Consider the following 22,271-nt stretch of genomic DNA (forward strand, 5'->3'; position numbering starts at 1 on the left):
AATGGGCTGTGATGCATGGGGCGCCAGGTAAAATCTTGCCTAGGGCAGCAAATTGGTCAGGGCCGGCCCTGTCCAGACTAGTGTTGTTTTTACCAGCTCTTGTGTGTTCTGCTCTGTTCATCACCTCTAATGGGCACACTCGAGAAAAAAAAGAGCTGTCCGATGGATGGGCCTATTAAACGGAGAGCGGCTTTTCCCTTTCTAGGGGTTTCATTATCGCACATTTGACGTCCGTCCTCTGGTAGACGGTCAACGAAAAATAAATTTTCAAGTTGCTCCTGTAGCGTCACACTTAGTTCATGGGAAGTCCTGAAGGAATCAGTTTCCCCTTCAAACAGCCTTCTACGGATACAGACGGCACAATATGAATAATGAACCGCGTTACAGTTCAACTGCCAATTATAACATTCATCTGGAGAGCTGCCGAGGAATGCATGACTAATAAATGGCACAAGGCTGTATTCATTTTTTTTCACTATGAAAACTCTAAAATCATGATCAAGATCTTTTCATTGGAACTGGCGGACAATGAGACGGCCTTTATCATTCCTGTACCTGTTGCCTTGGCCCAAAGGGGCAGCGGAGAGACTCCAGGGGATTTTGGCGACATGGACCCCATTTCGTCCTCTGTCAGAGGAGGTGATGGATGACTTCGCTTTACGCACTACATCAAAACAAACAAGGAGGTTCTCTTGACTCCTGAGCTTTCAACTCTGCATCAAATCAACGTACCTGCATGTGGACACCAAACAAATTGAGTATCGTCATGTGGGGCGAGTGCATCCAGATTGAACCCGGTATTGTCTTGTTTGATTATTTTGGTCATATGCACTCACTCACTTGCCTGCAGAAAAGCACAATGGCCAACTTTCAATCTACTCCACGCTGCCTGCATGACATATACATTTCTGTATAATACAGTCCGCTTTTAAATCAAATCAGCCAAATGTTTATGTAAACACTGAACGTTCTACAAATATTAGGCTATCAATCACATCAAATTAATCACAGTTAATCGCATATCAATATTTGCAGCAAAAAGCCCCCAAGATAATTCGAAGACATTATTGTGTCAGACGAGTAAATAATTGAATAAAAATCACACCACATGAAGGGAAATCATGCAATGCTCTCTAATTACATTCATATGGCTGAAGCTATTCTGCTCCACTTATAAAAAGCTAATTGCTATATTGATTAATATACTGGATTTTGCTGTTTTGGTTGTCAGGTTCATTCAATTTATTATTTAATTCAATCATTTGAGTTAGAAAATTCATTTGGGAATGATGTCTAATATGCTTTAAAAATCAACTCCTCAAATGTAGCAATTTTAACCATGTTTTTGCCATCAGATTATGTCTATATTATGGTGCGTACACATCAAATTAAATTAAAAACACAATGCTACACTAGTAAGATGCAACCAGTGATAATATATATAAAAAATAAAGGTACAATATGTACGTTTTCACCGCCAGAGGTCGTGTATTTTTGAGACAATAAAGAAGGCGAAGCTTGATGACGCTATGAAGGAGAGTGGATCGATGTGAGATGTTGTTTTCACCATCCAGAGATGTATGGAATTCACGAATCATGTTCACAGATGAGGTAATAAATTAGTTTTTGTATTACCTGTACGCGTTTGATCACTCTATTTTATGTGATCGTAATGAATTAGCTGCAAGGAACGTGAAATGTAATGCTATATTAGCCTGTTACTGATATTTGACTATTTGTCAAATGATTTGGTGGGTTAATGCTGCACAGTTTTACAAGTTTAAAACAATCGTACTAAATGTAAATTTGAACAAACCCACAGTATTTGCAAGTAATGGCTAAATATTTTTGTGCAACACATACTGTATTTAATTTCACTGCTATAGACTTGGTCACCAGACTTGATAAAAATACTAAAAGTACAATCAAAGTGCAATATAACTTTATGTGTAAAATAAATAATATATATTTGCTTACCTGTCTATTAAAACACATGCGAGAGCGGAGTCTCTGTCAAGCTCTCTCCATCTCGAAAATACGACGCTGATATTGATCCTTGTTTTATTTTATCTGTTTTCCCAAAGCCTGCTTGCCTCAGTTGATCTATGTTTACGTTGTTTTTTGGGGGTTTTTTTGTACTCTCCAATCAATAATCGTGAAACATGACGACTGAACGGCACAACAGCGGCGTGCGAGATACTGTATCATATATATACAGTGTATATACACTTAGCCAATTGAAACGGCCGATGAGAAATCTATATGTATATATATATATGAAGAGTTCAGATGCAAAAGCCTCTAAGTGCCATCTGAAATTTTCTTCTTGAATGATCATTTTTATCAAGCTCGTATAAGTTCAGTAATTTCACTTAAATGCCAATGAAAATGACCTATTAATTGTCATTTAAGTGAAATTACTGAACTTAAATATAAATATATCACACCGTACAAGTGGTTTTGAATATTTTATTACAAAAATCTTACATATTGTACCTTTAATATGTAGGGGGAAAACAATCATACAGCCTCCTGATGAATCATGCTATCTGTGTTTTAGAAGTAACCAGAGCCTTGGGTTGTAAGTGATTTAGTAGGAGCTTTTGACCTGATTAATGTGTCCATACTTGCCTCCCTGAGCTAATATGACAGGTCACATATCAAACTGAGGACTGCTTATTCTACCATGAGACAGAGGACTCATGTGTATTTCACACTTTCTTTGGAACAAAATGTTTACAAATGTTTTATTTTCTTGGATCATTTTTGAACAATCACACTGATTTGCATGGATTTGCCACTCCACCGTGCATCTCACATGAAGTATTGACAGCCAGCGGCAAAGAATGCAGTCGTTAAATCCGCCAAGCTGTTCTAAATTCTTATAAAAGGATTATAAGGTCATCACAACTACTTGAAAACAGGCTGCTCGCCCAGATGATTCTTTCATAGATCTAACCATTTTCAACTCTTTTCAGCTGATTAGGGAGATAAGGTTGTATAATCCTATGAAGAGATCTAATCCTGTGTTTCAATGCCCCATACAGGGGTTGAAGGGGTCCTATTATGATTTTTCAGTTTTCCAATTTTAGTTAGTGTGTAATGTTGCTATTTGAGCATAAAAAAGATCTGCTAGGTTACAAAGCTCAAAGTCCACTCCAAAGGGAGATATTTTATTTAACAGAATCCACTTTCCAAGAACTATAGAACGAACGGCTAGTTTCGACTACAACACGTTTTTTCCAGGCTTTGTGAAGTCATAATGTTTCTCATTTAAATAATCTCCGCCCACGGAATATGCTAAAAAAGGGGACGAGGCTTGGTTGAGCTGTGTTAGAGAAGACATTGTTGTCACTATGTCAATGAGACACTGTTTTTTCCACCCCGTTTCCAAAACTCATTTGTGTGACCTTCCTAAGGCTGACAAGAGTGGTTAAAATTAATTTTAAACACTGTTCCTGAACATTATAACCCTACATTTTATCTGTGTGCTGCACATTTTACAAAGAACAGCTTCCAGAACCACAATGCAGGCTACGCACAAAAGCTTCTCCTGAAATTAAGCAGTTCCCACTTTGTCAGGACAATCTGTTGTTTGTGGTTCACAACTTTTAAGTATGTCTTATTTGTAGTTGTGTTTTATATTAACAATTGCAATAATACGTTTTATGTTGTTGCTACGATGTAAACAAATGGCAAAGCTTTGCCTCCGCTCACCTGCCAGCCAACATTAGTGTTGATATAGTGTTTACTGTAGATTTTGTACTGTAAGCTCTCGTTCTTGTAAGACTGTTCACCGCCCCTTAGGAAAATTAGCCTACCCCAGGACAAAATTTGTGTTATTTTAACATGTAAATTAAGCATTCTGGTGCATTCTGACAAGAAAATAAAAGGAAAAGACAATATTTGCTTCAAGTAAAAAAAACAGAAAAAAAAACCAAAACATTTATTGACACTAATGCTGCGTTCACACCAAACGCGAATAGAGCGTCTGGCGCGAGCGATTTCAATGTTAAGTCAATGCAAAGACGCATTTACACGCGTCTGGAGGTCCTGCAGCGCGAATGAGGCGTTTAGCGCGGCGCGGTGGACGCGAATTCGCCTCATTCGCGCGTCCAGTTCGCACGAATGACGCAAATTGAGCGTCTGACGCTATACGCGATTTACGCTCAAATTATTTTATTTGGTGCTTTTTGTGCATTCACGCGTTTGACACGAATTCCCGTCTGATGCCCGAGTTGAAAAATCTGAACTTTGGCGTCTGTTTGCGCTGCGTTAACCAATCAGGAGCCTGCTTGCTGCTATCACGTGGTGAAGTGACGGGATAAACTCCCGCCCGGAGTCACTCATTCAAAATATATAGTATAGCAATATAGCAGAATATAATATTCAATATAGCAGTTAACTGAGTATCACTAAAAAGTGAGTATATACTAGTGAGTATCACTAGAAAGAGCACCAACAGTGGTATCCTTACCACAGTTTGAAAAACATTGATAGGTTTTCAATATTTAATATACTGTATTTAAAATTTCATATACATTTTCTAACCGAAGACAGATGGACAGGCGCTCAGCAGCTGGGATAGAGCGCCTGTAGTTGGTGTCCTGAAGGGTGATCCTCGCTCCGATGCGGTAACTCTCTCGATGAATGCTCGATCAACATCAGCCATCTTGCAAACAGACAAACGCCTAGCACTTGCCCCTCCCACAAGAAGCTTTTGCTTTTTACGCGCGTCAATTTCGCTTTGGACGCGCGAATGGATTCAAAATGTTCAAGCATCCAACTAGACGCGGTAGACACAAATTTGATGGGCTATTCGCGTTTGGTGTGAACGCACAGTAAGGCTGAGCATTTAGATTTCACAATTAAATTAGGTCTCTATTCACAACCTTACCATTTGATTTCAATTCACAAGCTTGTGATTCGATTTCGATTCAATATTGATTAATTTGGAGCCTTTCAGAGTAGGCTACCTAAGAAATTTCCTCAAAGAAAGAAACATCTCTTAACTAATGCTGTAAACTATACAGGGAACCACAGTTGTAATTGTAGGCTACTTACATATAAATTACACATTAGGAAGTGTTTATAATAATGTTATAATATATTAATGACAATTATGTCTCTACTCGTTTTTATTATTATTATTATTATGTTTTATATTAACATTTAAATGGTGGTTGTCAAATGTATGATTTATCATAAATGAGCTATTAGCAATTATCATGCTAATAAGAAATTTATCATAAAAAAGATTTATTCCAACATACATTCAATGTTGAAGAACAGGTTAAGTAAAAATACAATAAAGATGTATAGTCAGCTCTCTGATCAGCCTAACAATCTTGCCAATGAAAGAAAATAGGGAAACTTTCTATGCATATCTATAACTCACATATTCTAAATCAACTTCATCTACTGATCCTCTTCAGCAGATGAGCGCTTTACTAAAACTGTAATATTATGCAGCATTTCCCCTAGCGCAGTGCCAGTGTGTAGCCTTTTGTGTGCAACAGCCTGACCTTGAGAACATCTGGATGGGCGGCTTGATTAATGTTGCTGTTGTTTCATAGTCGTCCCTTAAATACAGATCACAGATTGATGTTGACCGATTCTGCCTCATTTCTTCTCCCTACTGAATTTATTCAAATTTTAGTACGAGACCCTACAAAACCGTGTACTTTTAGGTCGCTGTTTACATGCTCACCAGTGAAAAATAGTTAATTATTTGACAGCATCTGCAGTAAAAGCACCACTCTAGATGCTTGTTGCTATTGAATTATTAAAAACAACTACTATAACAACTGTGTGTATTTCTCCTAGGGAGGAGAGCAATTTACACATGTATGAATACATTTTGTATCAATTAGCAGTGATTAAATCCCACAAATCTTAAACAAATAGCAAAAATAGGACATAAAAACATTATGCGGGGAATAAACAAACTGAGGTACAATAATGAATTAGCTTAAACAATAAAACCTATGGGCAGAGACGATTTATCTCATTTTTTGACATTCAGAGGGAACAACAATTGTGGATTTTGTCTTTTAGACTACAAAGGGATTTTGTTTTGCTCATACTTCCAATTTCTGGTGAAAATTTGGAGTGAAATATTTTAGTGAAACAGCTTGAAGTATTCTGATAATGAATGCATATTTCATTTCCGTGGCACTTTTATAAAACAAACCACATTAGCAACTTTCCGATTCCTGCTTCGCAAACAGATCATTAACCCGACAGTAATATTTCCTGCGTCTGTTAACGTAATTCTTTTATGTAGCTGTCTAATGATTTGCTTCATAATGTACCACAAACAATACATTTCCTCTAAGTGGTGATTCATGAAGTTTCTATGTAATCATAATTCATAGTCTGACATTATTAAGAGGGTTAAATTGAACTGAAAATTTGCAATTACAAATATGCAACATATGAATGATGCTAATGGCACATATATAAATTCAAAGCCTAAGTCACAATGAGAAAATGGCCTCAGTTTTCCATAATGCCTTCCAAGTTCCATTATGTCTTATATGTTACCTGAAGCGAGCGAAAAAGCTACCAGCATGCCTTAGGCTCATTATGAGTAGCCAGATACCACAGAGTTAGTTGAACCATGTGCTTCGACCTTCCGTGATCTCATGAGAATGTGACCAACACATTAGACTACACCAGAGAAGTGACCTTTTGCCAGCTGATGGACAGCAACTTCATCAAATCCTTCTAGAGGAATGTGACAACATCCCAAAATTGTGGAATTTTAGGACGATTACTATAATGATAACCACCAACCACAATATTGTTCTGTTGGTCACACTTTAGATTAGGGTCCAATTCTCACTATTAACTATGACTATTGCCTCAATAAACTCATAATTACTGCTTATTAATAGTTAGTAAGGTGGTTGTTAAGTCTGGTTATTGGGTAGGATTAAAGCAGCACTCAGTAGCTTCGGGACTTCTTCGCTGTATTCTCGCTTTTTGCTCGCAGGTTTCTCTCTAGAGCTCCCCCCACAGCTTCGGAATAGATATTTGACAACACTGTTGTAAAAACTCGTTGGTGATTCTCAGACACCAGAGGCTATAGATCAACGACATCAAAGCAGATGGGACGTTCTTTAAAACGTCTTCTTCATTCGGGTTCGGACAGCGTGAGGGAGCGCAATAATGACAGCATTTTAGCAGATTTCTTTTGGCCGTAAAGCAATTGTTTACATCGCGAGACCTGATATCACGCGAGACTTCCTGAGGCAGCGGCCGGCGGCCCGCCGGCTCAAAGTTGCAAGTGCGTATTTTCCGCTCACGGGCACCAGGGGGGTGCGAAACGACCACCATTCAACCCGAAATAAGTAATATAACCATTCCAATGACTCCGAAGCTGTTCAGTTAAGGTAAAAAAAGTTACTTAGTTCACCTTTAAGCGATGTATGGTCATGCAGAATAAGGCATTAATATGTGCTTTATAATTACTAATAAACAGCCAATATCCTAGTAATATGCATGCTAATAAGCAACTAGTTAATAGTGAGAATTGGACCCTAAAGTGTTACCGTTGTGTTTATTATAATCGTGGGCTGCATTTTTTTTATTACCGTCCTTGGTGTGAAAGGGCCTATAAAGGCTCACTGGCTCAAAGGGATAAACTATTGAGATTTTTGTTGTTGTTTTGTTCTGGCTTGATATTTATTTAAACTACTTAAAACTATAAAAGTTTTTTTGTTTATTTTTTGGGTAATCTAGGGCTGTCAAATTGATTAAATCTGATCAAATGAATTATATAATATGTTGAATAATCAAACTAATAAAAGAAAATCACACAAAAAAATCATTTAAAAAAATCATTGTGGCAGATGTATAAACCATCATATAGAGATTACAAAAAGTGACTTTAGAAGTGAATGTATTGTTTGATTGATTTATATTTATGAACATACACCTATGACTGGCCTATAGTCAATGGCAATCATATTATTTTTACTTTTTTGTGTGTCTTACACAATTAGGTCTGCCTTTGGTTGCTTTTAAGACACCATGTCAAGTTCAAGGTAGTCGCTCAGTGGCAACTAAAATGCAGTTACAGGCCTTTGTAATTCATCTGCTGTGATAGAACACAAAACCTCTAAAAAAAAGAAAGAAATATTTCTGAAGGCTGTGGCTCCAGTTCCTATAGTTCCTGAGAAATGTGACTCAACTTATCAATTTTCTTCAAACTTGGCCACTCTCAGAGCTCGTCTCACCCTGCACACCAACAAACAGGAACATGCATCAATAAATCATTGTTGTCATCTCTCCTCAGTCAGATGGCTCCTCTGTGTCATAGGTGCAAAGTCAAGATATTGTTCACATCGATTCAATAACTTGAAAGCAAATATAAGGCCCGACACAATCGGCCCAATGGAGGCATCCGGTCAGCTGGTGAAGGTTTTTTCGCATTACTGTCTTTCCTCGTGGCAAAGTAATTTAATTAAATGAAATACATTGTTTCATATGTATTCCCTCGTTATTTCATCTGACTCCATAAATGAAAAGGTTTTAATGATATCTGTGCATCATTAAATGTGAGCCAATGACTATTCTTTTTGACTCTTTACTGAAAATAATGTCAGAGTCAGTTAGAATAAAATCAAATGTTTACAATTTATTATGTCAGGTAAATGTATCATGCCAATTTCATAATCAGTTCAAAGATAATCAATACAAAACATCAAATGCTCTGAAATAAAGTGAAAAGATGTGAACCTGACATTAGAAAGTACATGATGTTGAGTCTCGGCCACTCTCAGCATCACGGGCTGATCTGAGTTACAGAATCTCCCTGAGCCTCTTGTTGCATTTCATTATATAGACAGAAACTTCTTTTCTCATGGAAACATTTGCTAACAATGGGAACTTGCATTCAGAGTTTACACCTTTCGAGAGCAGGAGGCCATTTGCCTGGAAGACAGACCCTGCTTTGTGTGCAAGTTATCTCTAAACTCTTAAAAACTTTGTTACCTTTTGTTTTACTTCTCTTGGAATGAAACCTTTGTACCAGTCGCACTGAGACATTTCAAATGATACCAAACATGTGTAATACTGTATGATAATTATTCACATTAAACCATATAGATTCTTGGGTGAATTTTGGTGATCTCAGCATGAGGGAGAAGGAATGGGGGAAGAGGGAAAGAGATGTAGATTAGGATGATTCTGAGGTGAGACTTGCTTCTCGAATGCTGCACAAGAGTGAGTTCAAATGTTAATTTCCTTTGTTCTCTCAGAGAGTTGCCCTCTCTTCCAGTTCTTCCAGTTTCTCCAGTCTTACACAAACATCCGTGGGAAACCTTGTGGAGAGCATCTTACAAGAGCATGAAACATGCTCAAGTACATCAGAGAAAATCTAAAAGGGATTGTTCACCCCAAAATGAAAATTTTGTCATCATTTACACACCCCCATGTTGTTTCAAACACTTGTTACTTGCTTTCAGGAAACACAAAAGAAAAGGTTCAGAATAATATAATGGTCGTGTTTTTCAATGCAATTACAGTGAATAGTAATTGAAGCTTTCAAGCTTCAAAAAAGGCAAAAGCACCATAAAAGTATCATAATATTATCATAAATGTAGGCCAAATACTTGTGTGCTATGTTCAAAGTCTTCTCAAAATATAGCTTTGTGCGACAAAAAAATAACCACATTTGTGTTATATTGAAGTTTAGCTATTCACTATTAATATCCCTCTCCATGAACTGAGTTGAACTCGACAACCAGATCAGTCTGATTCGTAAACAAATCATTCAGACTGTTTTTGTGAGCAGGATCAGCTGATTCATTGAAAAGATCTGATTCAAAATAAAGATGTGTTCACAAACTGCTACTTCTCTCATGAACTATCGCCAAGTAGAGCTAGATTTCAAGATTTTTGTAAATAATATATGCAAGTCATATAAACCAATTTAAAGAACACTTACATGGGGCTTTTGAGTTAAAAAATGATGCTAAAGCTACATTTACTGTATAAGCATTGAAAATTCTCTTGCAATGGTCTCCTTTTCTGTTCTGCAAAAGAAAGAAAGTCATATGTCAAACATGAGGCTGAGTAAACAATGAATGATTTTTATTTTGGGGGGTGAACCAATTTTTAAGATGCGTTCTAATGCCTTCCTCTTAGTTGACCACTTGCCTAAGTGGGTTGTTTTTTGTAATGCAGGTCATAGGTTGGGATGTGTGAAAGCACTGGGTAATTGCTGTAGCTACCTCAGTCTTTTCACCATCAAGGCTAAAGAGATGCCCTCGATGGGAGACATATAATAGACAGGGTTCATCAAAAATCTTTTTTTTGTGTTCTGAAGATGAACGAAGGTCTTATGGGTTTGGAACGACATGATGGTGAGTAATTAATAACAGAATCGTACTTTTTGGGGCAACTAACCTTTTAAATAATGTGTCGCTAAACTACAGTACTCACATAGGCCTCAGTCCAATAAGAAATACTACCTTTGCTAAACAACAGATTGATGGCTTTCAAACACCCCCAGAGAATGTTCTCAGCAGACGCTCAGACTTTTCCATCTCTTCAAACTTCCCCAAAACTAGAACATTTTGTGCCGTATACTTTTTACATGTTTCCCCAAATTTCCCAACGTGCTAATTATGATGAAACACATTTCTTTTTTTCACATTCACAAAACACTTGACAGGAAATGTTTCTGCTTTTCGTATTCAGAATAATTGCTCTAGTATACTGATGAAGAAAAATAGGACTGACATTAGCGTCTGCATGTAGATGGAGATGAAGAAAAGGCTTTAGCGTTACCATCGCCAACAGGCAAGCAGCAACAGTTTCACATTGAATTTCATGAGCTTGTGAGGTCGCACGGTCAAGGTCATTGATAATTCAGAGTTAATTGCAGTTGAGACGAGATATTAACATGGTAAATTGCTTTTATTAATGATGTGGAAATCAAAATGTGAGATGTTTCTTTCCATTCACAGCTCTCTGCACTAATAGGTCACAGATAAACATATACTGCATAGCTTTGGTCTCTTTGTCACTTACAAGGTGAAGTTTAGGTCCTAAGAAATATTATTGATGAGCTGCTGATATCCTTTTTCACATGATAAAAAAGATAGGAGGGCATTCAACCACAGCTTTCACTCTGTCTGCACCGGATGCAAGCGGTGCGGTGCAGCGCAGCGTGACATGTCAAAACAAAACTGCTCCAATTATATTCAATGAAGCTGTCGACACTGGACGTACCCATTTCTTTCTCTAGTGCACAGTCACTTTATTTTCCCTGCTCAAGGGGAAAAATTGACAAATATCATGCATCAGTTAATTGCTATGTATTTTTTTAACCATATGTATATGCTATTGTTGCAATGTTAACAATTAAAATAATTACTATACAATTTTATAAATAAATAAATAGTTATGGTGAACATGCTGACACTATGCAGCTTTGATGCTATACAGCCTCAAGCTGTTGCAGCACCATGAAAACTCATTTTTAAAATGAATTACACTTAAAAATAAATGTGCCAATTGGAACCAAAAAGGATTTTACAGTCTGATGCATCTTTTAGTTCTACAAAGATGTTTTTTTTATCCTCAATTTTTACAGATAGCCATATATCTACAGACTGATCGAAGAACACACTGTACTGTATGTACAGTGACATCAAAATAATCTCCAAGAAAAAACCACAACAGCAATGCAGGAACCCTATACAGTGAAACCACTGAGAACCACTGAAGAAATAGTATCATTTTAAGAGAATACAATATCTGCATTCAAGGGCTTTGAAACTGAATGATGAGAAACCGAGGACAGCATGACAATATTTTCAAAGAAACGCACACTATTGTTTGGACAAAAGTCCATATCTATATGGGATAATTATGTTTTGCAGACTCCCAAGGCTATAAATTATCATCTGTGAATGTTTTTTTCTTACCATTACAAAGAATACATTTAAATTTCAGTCAGTGAAGTGAAGTGAAGTGAAGTGAAAGGGCATCACCCAATGACCTGTTTAATAGGCGCTAGATAATAACCAGGGTCATGTTCCATTCATTAATATTTTAGTAAATCTAATGGCCTCTCATATCACATATCTCATCAAGATCTGTTCTTCACAGAGCCCTGGCTCAGGCACTTCTACAAACATCTAGGCTATGTATTAATTGTAGATTAATTGCTGGATAATCTCAGTCATTCTTTTAACTAGAAGCCAGCACGACAGGTTTTAGAATTAGATAATGCTATTAATTGGAAGTGTTATGCATTATGACGCACATCAATGCATGCAGCAAAATAAATACCTGGAACAAAACAAGTGAACTCGATAGATCCTTATCTGATCACTTTGAAAAGGAAGTCTGATATTTTTCAATGAATGAGTCAGACCAAAGCCCATGAAACTTTAACAGCCAAACATTCAAGTCTCAGACATCTGAGATAGAGTTACTTTGGAATGACAAGTGAAACCATTTAACAAATAAATCACATCATTTATTAAGCGTTTACTCACAGACCCTAGCAATAACATGCAACAATGTATTAAATTACATCAGACGGGGTAATGCATGTTTTTTAGCAGTATAATATATGCAAAGCACATGCAATAATAATGTGTTGCACGCTTTTTCTTATAGCCCGCACTGCACCAATCTAGCAAAAGAGCACAGCCTGTTTTACAGCCTTCTGTTCCCCAGGTGCTGTGTTTCATTGCACAGCCTTTGTATAATAAATGATCGTCTTGTGCTTGTAAAGTTTGTTTTTATCAGAACCAAATGATCTAATTACCAACACACTCCAAGTATATAAATACCTTCATTTGAAAACAGTAAACAAGGAAGCCAGGAGCATGCAACAAAATCTCATAAACGAGCCACTTTATCAAAAAGCTGCATAAAATCAATATATTTTATAAGCTATGGGATAAGCAAGTAAAAAAAAAAATGGCATCATTTATATCTGTAAAAACGGCCTAATTCCTGCTATTCTCAACCTTATGTGTCATTTCTAACCTCATTAAACGGAATTGCAAAATTAATGAACACCACCCCCATCTACCATTGGTCAGACACACAGATAGCCCCGCCCCAAAACATGGTTTCTTTAATGCCCAGCAGTTATCTACATACAATGTATTATTTTTTAGTAATTTAATATAATGTAAATTACTATTTTAAGCATACTAAGTTAGGGATAGTATAAAGTAGTTTAACATTTGAAAGACACCCCCCCCCCCACCCCCACCCCCCACACACACACAAACACACCTTCATGTTCTGTTGTAATTATTTCAATGTTTAGGTCCCAGAGGTCTCAATGATGTATGTGGAAACATAATAAACGTAATAGCAAAATTAAACTTTTATTCTCCCTGCAGATATATAATAAGTTCCTCTGACCTAAACAAAACCCAGGAGACTGTATTACTGATACTGTATTAAAGCTATATCCCTCTGTTTTACCACAAAATAGGTACGTATAGTACTATCCTTCAGAAATAACTTTATCTTATTGTATTTTTCCACACTGACACATTTAAAATCAAAATGACAACAAGCACAAGTGTTGCCTGATGAAATACACTGCATGTATAGGATTCAATGTTTTATATCCTGGGATCTTTGAAACACCAAACATACTTAAGTTATATAAAAAAATGTATGGAGAATATGTTTTATAATGTATAATGACAAATGTATTATCAGTTCTCATAAGATTAGGAAAAGTCGTGGCATGAGGGACCCCATACAGAACATTAGGATTAATGTATAGGTGTTAGCATGTGACATCTGTACGATATACAGCTAAGCTGGGAAATAGGTACAGTTAGTTAACATTCAACTCGCATAACTTTGGTATTAAGTTTTAAACTGAAGGGCAGATGAGGGGATTGATATGCAACCTTACATTTTAGCTTCCATCCAATCAGACGTCATAAATCAGACGTAGTGTCCTTGTTTGCTGCAAGGAACCTCATTGACCTCAAACAGGGCAAACATTATTTAGAGTGTTGTGGAATAATGAAAATTTAATCGTTCATTATCCATTTGGCTAATGTCACGGAATGTGCACAAGGATATTTCTAATCCTCGCCCACTCATTTCATGACAAATGATCTGTGACAAAACAGACAGAATTTAGGGGGTCTATTATGGCTCGTGCTTATGAATAAAGCTGTCTTAACAGAGCTCAGACAGCTGCTTCGCCATTTGAATAAGACACCTTTTTGCCTGAAACAAAAGAGGAATTTCCAGAGGAAAGCGTGGTGATTCTGGAACAGTTTCGAATAAACTCCCCACGATATTAATCAGCGTGACAGAATCACCTTTGCACCATCCAAATCTACTTAATCATAAGCAGGATTAATGATCATTACTGTTATCATTATCAGCATCATCATGTTTAAGGAGCCAATGTCAACATTTGAGAGCAGAGCCAACAATATGACTTCTCAACGCAAGCAACGTTTTATTTCTGAGCCAGTAAAACCGTAAAGGGGCTCATTTCCCATAATCCTCTGAACAAACATCATATTTCTGTCTGTGTGTAACCTGTGATCAAATGTCATATTTGGCAATGAGGGGGTCTTTGGAATGTTTGGATACGTGGTCTTGAATCCCAAGAGGAAATCATCGCGGAGAATGTTACATCTTTAGTTTACCTCTTGTCTGAAATCCTAACCGCGCTGGAACGTTTTCGGATTTTCTAACCACAACAGAAGAACAAACACAAGGTTTTCCTTGAGTAAAAATACTCAACATATATCAATCAACGAAGTTCTCCCTCCTTTAAATTAACTTAACTTTTATGGACACCAATCAATCTTAAATCATAACCTGCAGTGGGGGTGTATTATATAAAATTTGGGGGATAAAAGAGCAGGGAAAATATACAACACTGCAGCCTAAAGCAGTCCGTGGGGACAAACAGGTTTGTATATCACTGATTCACAGCCACAGACATTTCAAAAAGAGAGGAGAAATGGCTGCCTGTGTGGAGGTTATCAAAGTCCTTTCATGTGCCTGTTAAATAATGAATACATGCTGATACTTAATCTGTCACCTCTCAAAGATCCATTATTCATAAGTACAAACACTGTCTGAGAGAAATACCCACCTGCAAGGCTGGGATAAAACTGAATGACAAATACTATTCCTCATTTTATGAGCACTCACACCTAAAACCACATTCACATTTTTAAGAAGGGCTTTGTCTAATTTTATTAGTACTGCATAATGGCATGCGGATAGATAAATATTATTAATCCCCTTCTTCTAAAGACCTCGTTTTGATATGACCGTGGTTCTGCAAAAAGCATTTCTCCAACACGGACAAAGAACTTAATTCTCAGCATAACGAGCAAAACAGTCCTCACCTTTCACCATGAAAACGGAAGTCTGTCGATCATGCACATAATAAATCTTGCAGAATATTGCGTTTTAATAAGTGCAGGCTTGTGGAACTGTGTCTGGCCAGCAGGTCATCTCTTTGTTCTTCAGGTGCCCCCAGAGGCCGAAATGTGATGCTAACCTGAGGGTCAGTCTCCCAGGAGGAGTTTGAAAAGAGTTGATTGAGAAAGGAGAGTGTCGGTCTGAACAACCGAACAAGCAGGGCAAGGGTTACTTCGTGGAGGCAGAGAGAGAGAGAGAGAGAGAGAGAGAGAGAGAGAGAGAGAGAGAAAGCAGAGAACCAAAGTTTATCGAGAGAGTCTCTCAGCTCCTGCAAAGGGATTTGGATGTCTCAGTGCATAAACGAAGCTATTAGCTCGCTCATTCACAAAGGGTTTGTAAATGTTTGTGCCCTTTCTGCAAAATGTTGCCTGTTAGAATGAGGAGATTAAAGCATTTCTTATAGTAATATAAAAGTCTTATCATATTCCATAGCATTTTAAAGGGATATTTCACCTAAAAATCAAGTGTAGCGTCAGTTCTGGCAGGTCACGTCAGTCAAGCTTGCATCAGCTGATCCATGTCTACCTATAGGAATACGCCGCCTATCACTGTATACACATATAAGCTCCTTCAGTATTATCAGCAGCTATCGTGTTTTTTCAGGTGCTCATTACCCTCCTCCATCCCCAACTCCTCCACTCATCAGTCAGAATTTGGCAATCTGATTCCCATTGAATCAGAATAAATTCTCGAATCATATTGTACTTTAAAAATCTTGAATTAATGATATCTGCAATACATTCATGTTGGTTCTGTTCTGTTTACCCTAAGGGGGGTTATTGCTGCTCTCCCTGCTCTTATCCATGCTAGACTGCATGTATGCGCAGGGAGTTCTTGCCCAGAACAAAACTATACCGCCAATCCAAACTGTATGCTAATTGTCATTCGTATTTGACGATAGTGGTCCTGACAGAAATGAAAATTGTGTCAATTTACTCAACCTCATGTTATTCCAAACCTGTATGACTTTCTTCTGTGGAACACAAATGAAGATATTTTTCAGTCAGACGGGTCCAATTACATGGTAGAGGGAAAAAAACCTGAAACCCCACAGAAGAAGTCATGCAGGTTTGGAACAACATGAGGGTGAGTAAATAATGACACAATTTTCATTTTTGGGTGAACTATTCTCCTTTAATCAACTATCACTTCAGGATGCCACCGTCCTCCTGCAGGTTAACAGTATAAAACTGTTAGACTGCAAAAAAAGGAAAGGTTTACCACATTGTAGCTGTTATGTACACTGGATCATTAAAGTGTGGATATGGAGCAGTGACACATACTGCACAATGCATACTGGGAACTTGCAAACAATAGGACTAGTTCCCAGACAACATCTATGGTTTGTTATTGGGATTATTAGAATGCTTCACATTTTATAGTATGTGTGTATAATACATGCTGAAAACATGGATCTCTGCTTAAGATTCAAATATCAGTGTCGACTTCTCTCAAACGGTCTTGGAAATACAACCTTTTTTGTAAACGTTGTAATGTATGTTCATCTAAATAGCTGAGTAAATTTGCTGGTTGAACACCTTTGTACCTTATCTACCCCATAAGTAGCTTTTTAAGGGTGCTGTTCTTTGCCAAGTTGTTGTGCCCTTAAAGATATGTTATTTATTAATGCATTTTGTGAAACTAACTCCTAAATGATCATACAGTAATCACCACATTGTTTGTTGATTTTTTTAGTCTTAAATAAAGATAAAGACTATCTAAATAGTAAAGTTTATGTCTTGCTCTCCTGTTTACATATCCATGACATTATCTTCTCTATTTACCCACTATGAGTTCAATTCTAAAAGCCCAAGCAGTTTTTAGAGTATTGATTTACTGTGAAAACCCGAACGACTCCAGCAAGTACAGCCCTCCTCCACACTCGGCTTGAGTTAGACTGCTACCATGATGTTCCATTAACATGTATCGACCAATGAATTAAAATATCACAACTCCAATCTACACAGCCTTAAGCGGACGCTGTCGGTATAACGGTAAAAACGCGCAAATGCCGAATCAATAAGAAATAAACTCATGCATAGCAATGTGACTTCACAGCTGAACTTTTTTGACAGCATTTCACAACATGCTCCACAATGCGTATACATGCATGTCAGTCAGTGTGATTAATTTGTTTACTGCACTGAGGGTCATAAGTGACACTCATGCTGTGGCTCAGAGATTTTAATGTAAAGCTCGATATTATAAGCCTACAGGCATGGAAAACTTGCTGCTTTGACTTTACTTGTGTCACAGGCAGCATGTCAGATTTGGTTGTGCTGCAGGGTGAGATGTGGGCCGGCGTGAGACTGCTGACATAACAATCCCAGTACCGGCAACACATGACAGGTGGCTCTCGCCACTGTGTTTGTGCATATATCACAGGGAAAAAAAGAACCCTGTCATCATCACTGAACAGTTGTGGAGCATGCTAGCTTGCAGTATTTGGACTTGCTGTTCTGAGTGCTGAACATCGAGAAAATGCATTTCATCAGATGTTTCATACATTTAAAAAAAAAAAAATGCAGCTGACCTTTTTTGTGTTACTTGTTTATGGTAAGATTCCAATCAGTTCTTCTAACCTGTTCTCACTCTCAAGGCTTCAAATAGTGTCACTTGTGCAAGAACCCTGCACATCACTATGTAGACACTAAAAGTTTCTGTTACAGTTCTTATAATGGATGAGCTGTAACCCTGGCAATATATATATATATATATATATATATATATATATATATATATATATATATGTCAATAAAACATTTTTTATAAAAAAATTACTACAACAACAACAACAACAACACAAACTCATGATATCCTGAGAATTTTGCTCTAGAAGAAAATGTGCCCACGATTACATGTTTATTTCTGAACAATGATGCTTATGTTTATAAAAAAACATAAATAATACAAAATAAATAAATAAATAAATATAGCTGCAAGCAGCAATTAAGGGGCTGAGCAAGCACCACAGAGGCAGAATGATAAGCTAAAAATTAAGGGAGCACCAGACCAACTGCAAAAAATAGCACATTTGGAGACAATTTTAAGCTAAATCGTTAAAGCCCATAAATACAATTACTTGTAATGTCACATAATTGCTTATTACTTTAGACCAATACGTGCCACTGACAACAAATTGATCTGGTGTGGTCAGTGTTGAGTGACTATTACACACAAAGTTTGGTGTCAAAATGTCAAATTGTGCCAGAGATACAGCCTCAGATGCAGTTTGGCATTATGCCATCCACTTCCTTGATGGTATACGAAAAAAGTTTTGTCAATCGACACTTAAACCGTTATTTTCCGACATGGGCTGAAGATGACCTGACTCGAATTTCGTGAAAATGGTCAAGGAGTTTGAAAAAGTTCAAATTTAAAGAAAATCTAAATGGCGGACAGGAAATTGAAAGAGTAGGGTTTTAAAGAATGGCAGACAGGAAGTTCGGCCAACTATGGCAAAATTGGTATCTATATTTTTGGCATTGACCCAAGGAATCTATTGAGACCAGTTTTATTATAATAAGCATGCTGCACCGAATCTAAAGAGACCGGTCTCGTGACTTTTGGCCAAACTGTTCCAATTTATAAGCAAAAAACATATTTTTATATCTTGTAACCACTAGGTAGCACTGTGCTGAAACTGTGCAGGTAACCTCAGGTGGTGGTTGTCATAACACACACCAATTTGGTAAGAATATGCTTAAGCGTTGCAGAGATATAGCCTTATGTTCATTTGACGTGCTCTTCGTTAAATTCATTCACACATTATTCGAGAACAGTTTGATGAATCAACTTGAATTGATTTTTGTGGGCATGGTCTGAAGGTGATCTTATAAAATTTTCACGGAAATTGGAGTGACGCTTTAGGAGGAGTTCGAAAAAGTAGGTTTTTAAAGAAAAAACATTTGATATCCAAAAGGCGGACAGGAAGCTCAGCTGACTATGGTACAATTGGTATCTATGTTCTCGGTATGACTCAGAGAATCTATCAAGACCAGATTCATTAAAATAGGCAAAACTAATCAAAAGCTATTAGAATTTTTTAAAATGTGGTTATAATTATTGACCACAAGGTGGTGCTACCCCAAAATGCTCATAAAATATAGCATTTTATGCCAAAATTCAAAATGGCCGACGCCCAAAATGGCCAACTTGGAAAAATTTGAGATCGTTCGACTCAGCATGCCGTCCTGAATATAAAGACCAGTTTCATGATTTTTGGTCAAATTGTAAAAATATATATTTTTCATATCTCCTGACCACTAGGTGGTGCAGTGGCAAAACATTGCACGTACCCTGAACTGTCCTTGAAAAAATTTGACACTTAAGCAAAGCACAAGTACAGAAATTCAAGATTAAAACAGTAACCTAAAGCCACAAACTAATAAATGTCCATGACCTCAAATAGAAAATTCCATCTCATCTTTTCATCACTCTTTTTCAGATTCAAGAGTAGCTAATTAAATGCATAGAAAATGTATAATTCAGCTTACTTTGGAAATCTAATATAGGAATTAAAAGCATGGACACATTTTACAATATACAATTATTATAATTTTGTCAGAAATTCATCTCACAGTGCAAAAATGTTGATCTGCTCATCAGCAAGATTTCACTTCAAAATCATTGGAGTTACTGGCTACATTAGTGCTAAACACTCACAGTATCTGACGCCTTTGGAGTGACAACTTGCTAGTTATTCACAACCGCATTCTGAGATGTCCAACTCATTTCTGCTCCTCTAATAATGCACTATATATTTGTTTAGTGAGGCAAAATATTTTTAGCTATTAAAAATGAATAAAGAGCTGCTTAAATGCAAACATGGTGATGGTAGACAAGATTAAGTGCTTCTCAGTGGGAGGTAATAGTGAATGTATTCACTCACTCAAAAGGGCAAATTATTGCTGAAACAACTGCTCATTTATCTGTGTGCCCCCCACCGGGACACAATTTCTGCATCACAGTAACCATGTGCATAAAGTTATGGAGAGAAAAAAATGGAAGACGGCGGCATAATAGTGGTAATGTAGAACATAAATTTAGCCCCATGATTCTGCGGCATTAATGAGCGTTTATGCGTGCCATATTTTCCATGTGCACACATGCAGAAAGCTCTTCAATATGGCAAACATTTGCTGCTCTTAAAGCATGTTGCACCCTCCAAACACTTGGCAATAAAAACATATTAAAATTATTTTAGAGTCAAAGAGGCTCTCCGGTACATAACAAGAATCATTTTCAACTTAATGAGCTTGCAAAAAGTCAGGGAACGTTTGCAAGCTGTAAACGCAAGCTGTTTTCAACCTAGAAGCTAAGAAACAAAGCAGCATAAAGCCCAGACCTGCCAAAACAAAAGGGTGGAACGAAACCCCATTATGTCCCAATTAAACTAATAAGGATCACAAAGTATTTCTAAAGGACAGGTTCACCAAAAAAAAGAAAAGAGAGACAAATCTGTCGTTATTCGACTGCACCGAATCACTGAGCTGAACAGTTTGTGAACGATTCATGCAGATCGGTTATGAGAACACAACCAACAACTGTAATTCGTTAAAAAATACATGACTCAAGAGAATGATTCAGTATGGAATCTGACATTGCTTAGTCTCTCATGAACATAGAAAATCTAGGGTGGATTTTTGATGTTTCTCACACAAAGCTATTCTATGGCTTCAGAAGAGTCAATGATGTCTTGTTAAAGGGTGAGTTCACCCAAAAATGAAAATTCTGTCAGTAATTACTCACCCTCATGTTGTTCCAACCTCGTAAGACTTCGGAAATCTTCGGAAGACAAATGAAGATATTTTTGATGAAATCTGAGAGCTGGCTCACTCCTTCATAGGCTGCATAGGCAATAGTTGAATAAAGTAGTTATTTTTTGGGGGGGGTTTGCACAAAAAGTATTCTCGTCACTTGATAAACTTAAGGTTGAGCCACTGTAGTCACTTGGACTACTTTAACAATGTCCTTACTAACTTTTCTGGGCTGGCAGATGAAATTACCTAGCAGCTAATGAAGGAGTGAGCGGCGAGCCTTAAAAAAAGTATAAATTCACTTTTATATTGTTTTTGAGCCTATTTGTGTGTCTGCAGTGTAAAATCAATCCACTCCATTTGTTATTTTCCCATAAGTCTGAAACAGTTGCTGCGTCTCAATTCTTATATTATCTGTCCTAAATAGTATTCGAAATTAAAATTAGTGTGTCGCAAATCGTAGTATGTTGAAATGAGTATTCCAAAGATACCCGGGTGGTCTACTTTTTCCGGTGTCGACAAATCGGGTCTTCGCTCGAAATCAGGTCTCTATCAACTATCAGTTAATGATTATACTAAGCACATACGAATGATATTAATTTTAAATATGTATAGGTTACTAGCCTAGTGCATTTTTTTTTTTTTTTTACTTAAATAAACGGTTCATAATTAAGTAATAATTAAGTGAATAAAAGAACATCATTACATTATTTTTATAACTGAAACATTTGGACATTTAACATGTAAGTACATTAAAATGATTGTGAATACATGTAGATGCAAATGCGTGTATTATCTTATGATAAGATGTGCAAATGTGTGTATAAACTATAAGCTATCAGGCTAATCGGGTACTATACTTTTCTAAAACATAAGCAAACTAATACAGACATTAATGGTCATTATAATATAGTTCAAACAGCATTTATAATAGGATTTTGTAGGAATGGTAATTAGGCGCTAAAGAGAGTGCCTATTAAAAGTCATTTGAACCAATGGGATCACTCGGGGTCCTAACAGAGACTCGATTTCGATGAGGGCCTGATTTGTCTGTCA

At 37.0% G+C, this 22,271-nt stretch overlaps 1 long non-coding RNA gene across 1 annotated transcript in view; it reads left to right on the plus strand.

Annotated features, from left to right (window-relative positions):
• LOC309479903 overlaps positions 1 to 7,340 on the plus strand; it is a 270,271-nt gene extending 262,931 nt beyond the window's left edge. Inside the window, exon 2 of the long non-coding RNA XR_014199470.1 lies at positions 6,947 to 7,340. This is a non-coding gene — a long non-coding RNA (uncharacterized lncRNA). The remainder of the gene's footprint in view (positions 1 to 6,946) is intronic.
• Positions 7,341 to 22,271: the final 14,931 nt, after the last annotated feature.

This window comes from Leuciscus leuciscus (assembly GCF_965113295.1).
Source record: "Leuciscus leuciscus genome assembly, chromosome: 17".
Taxonomy (NCBI): Eukaryota; Metazoa; Chordata; class Actinopteri; order Cypriniformes; family Leuciscidae; genus Leuciscus; species Leuciscus leuciscus.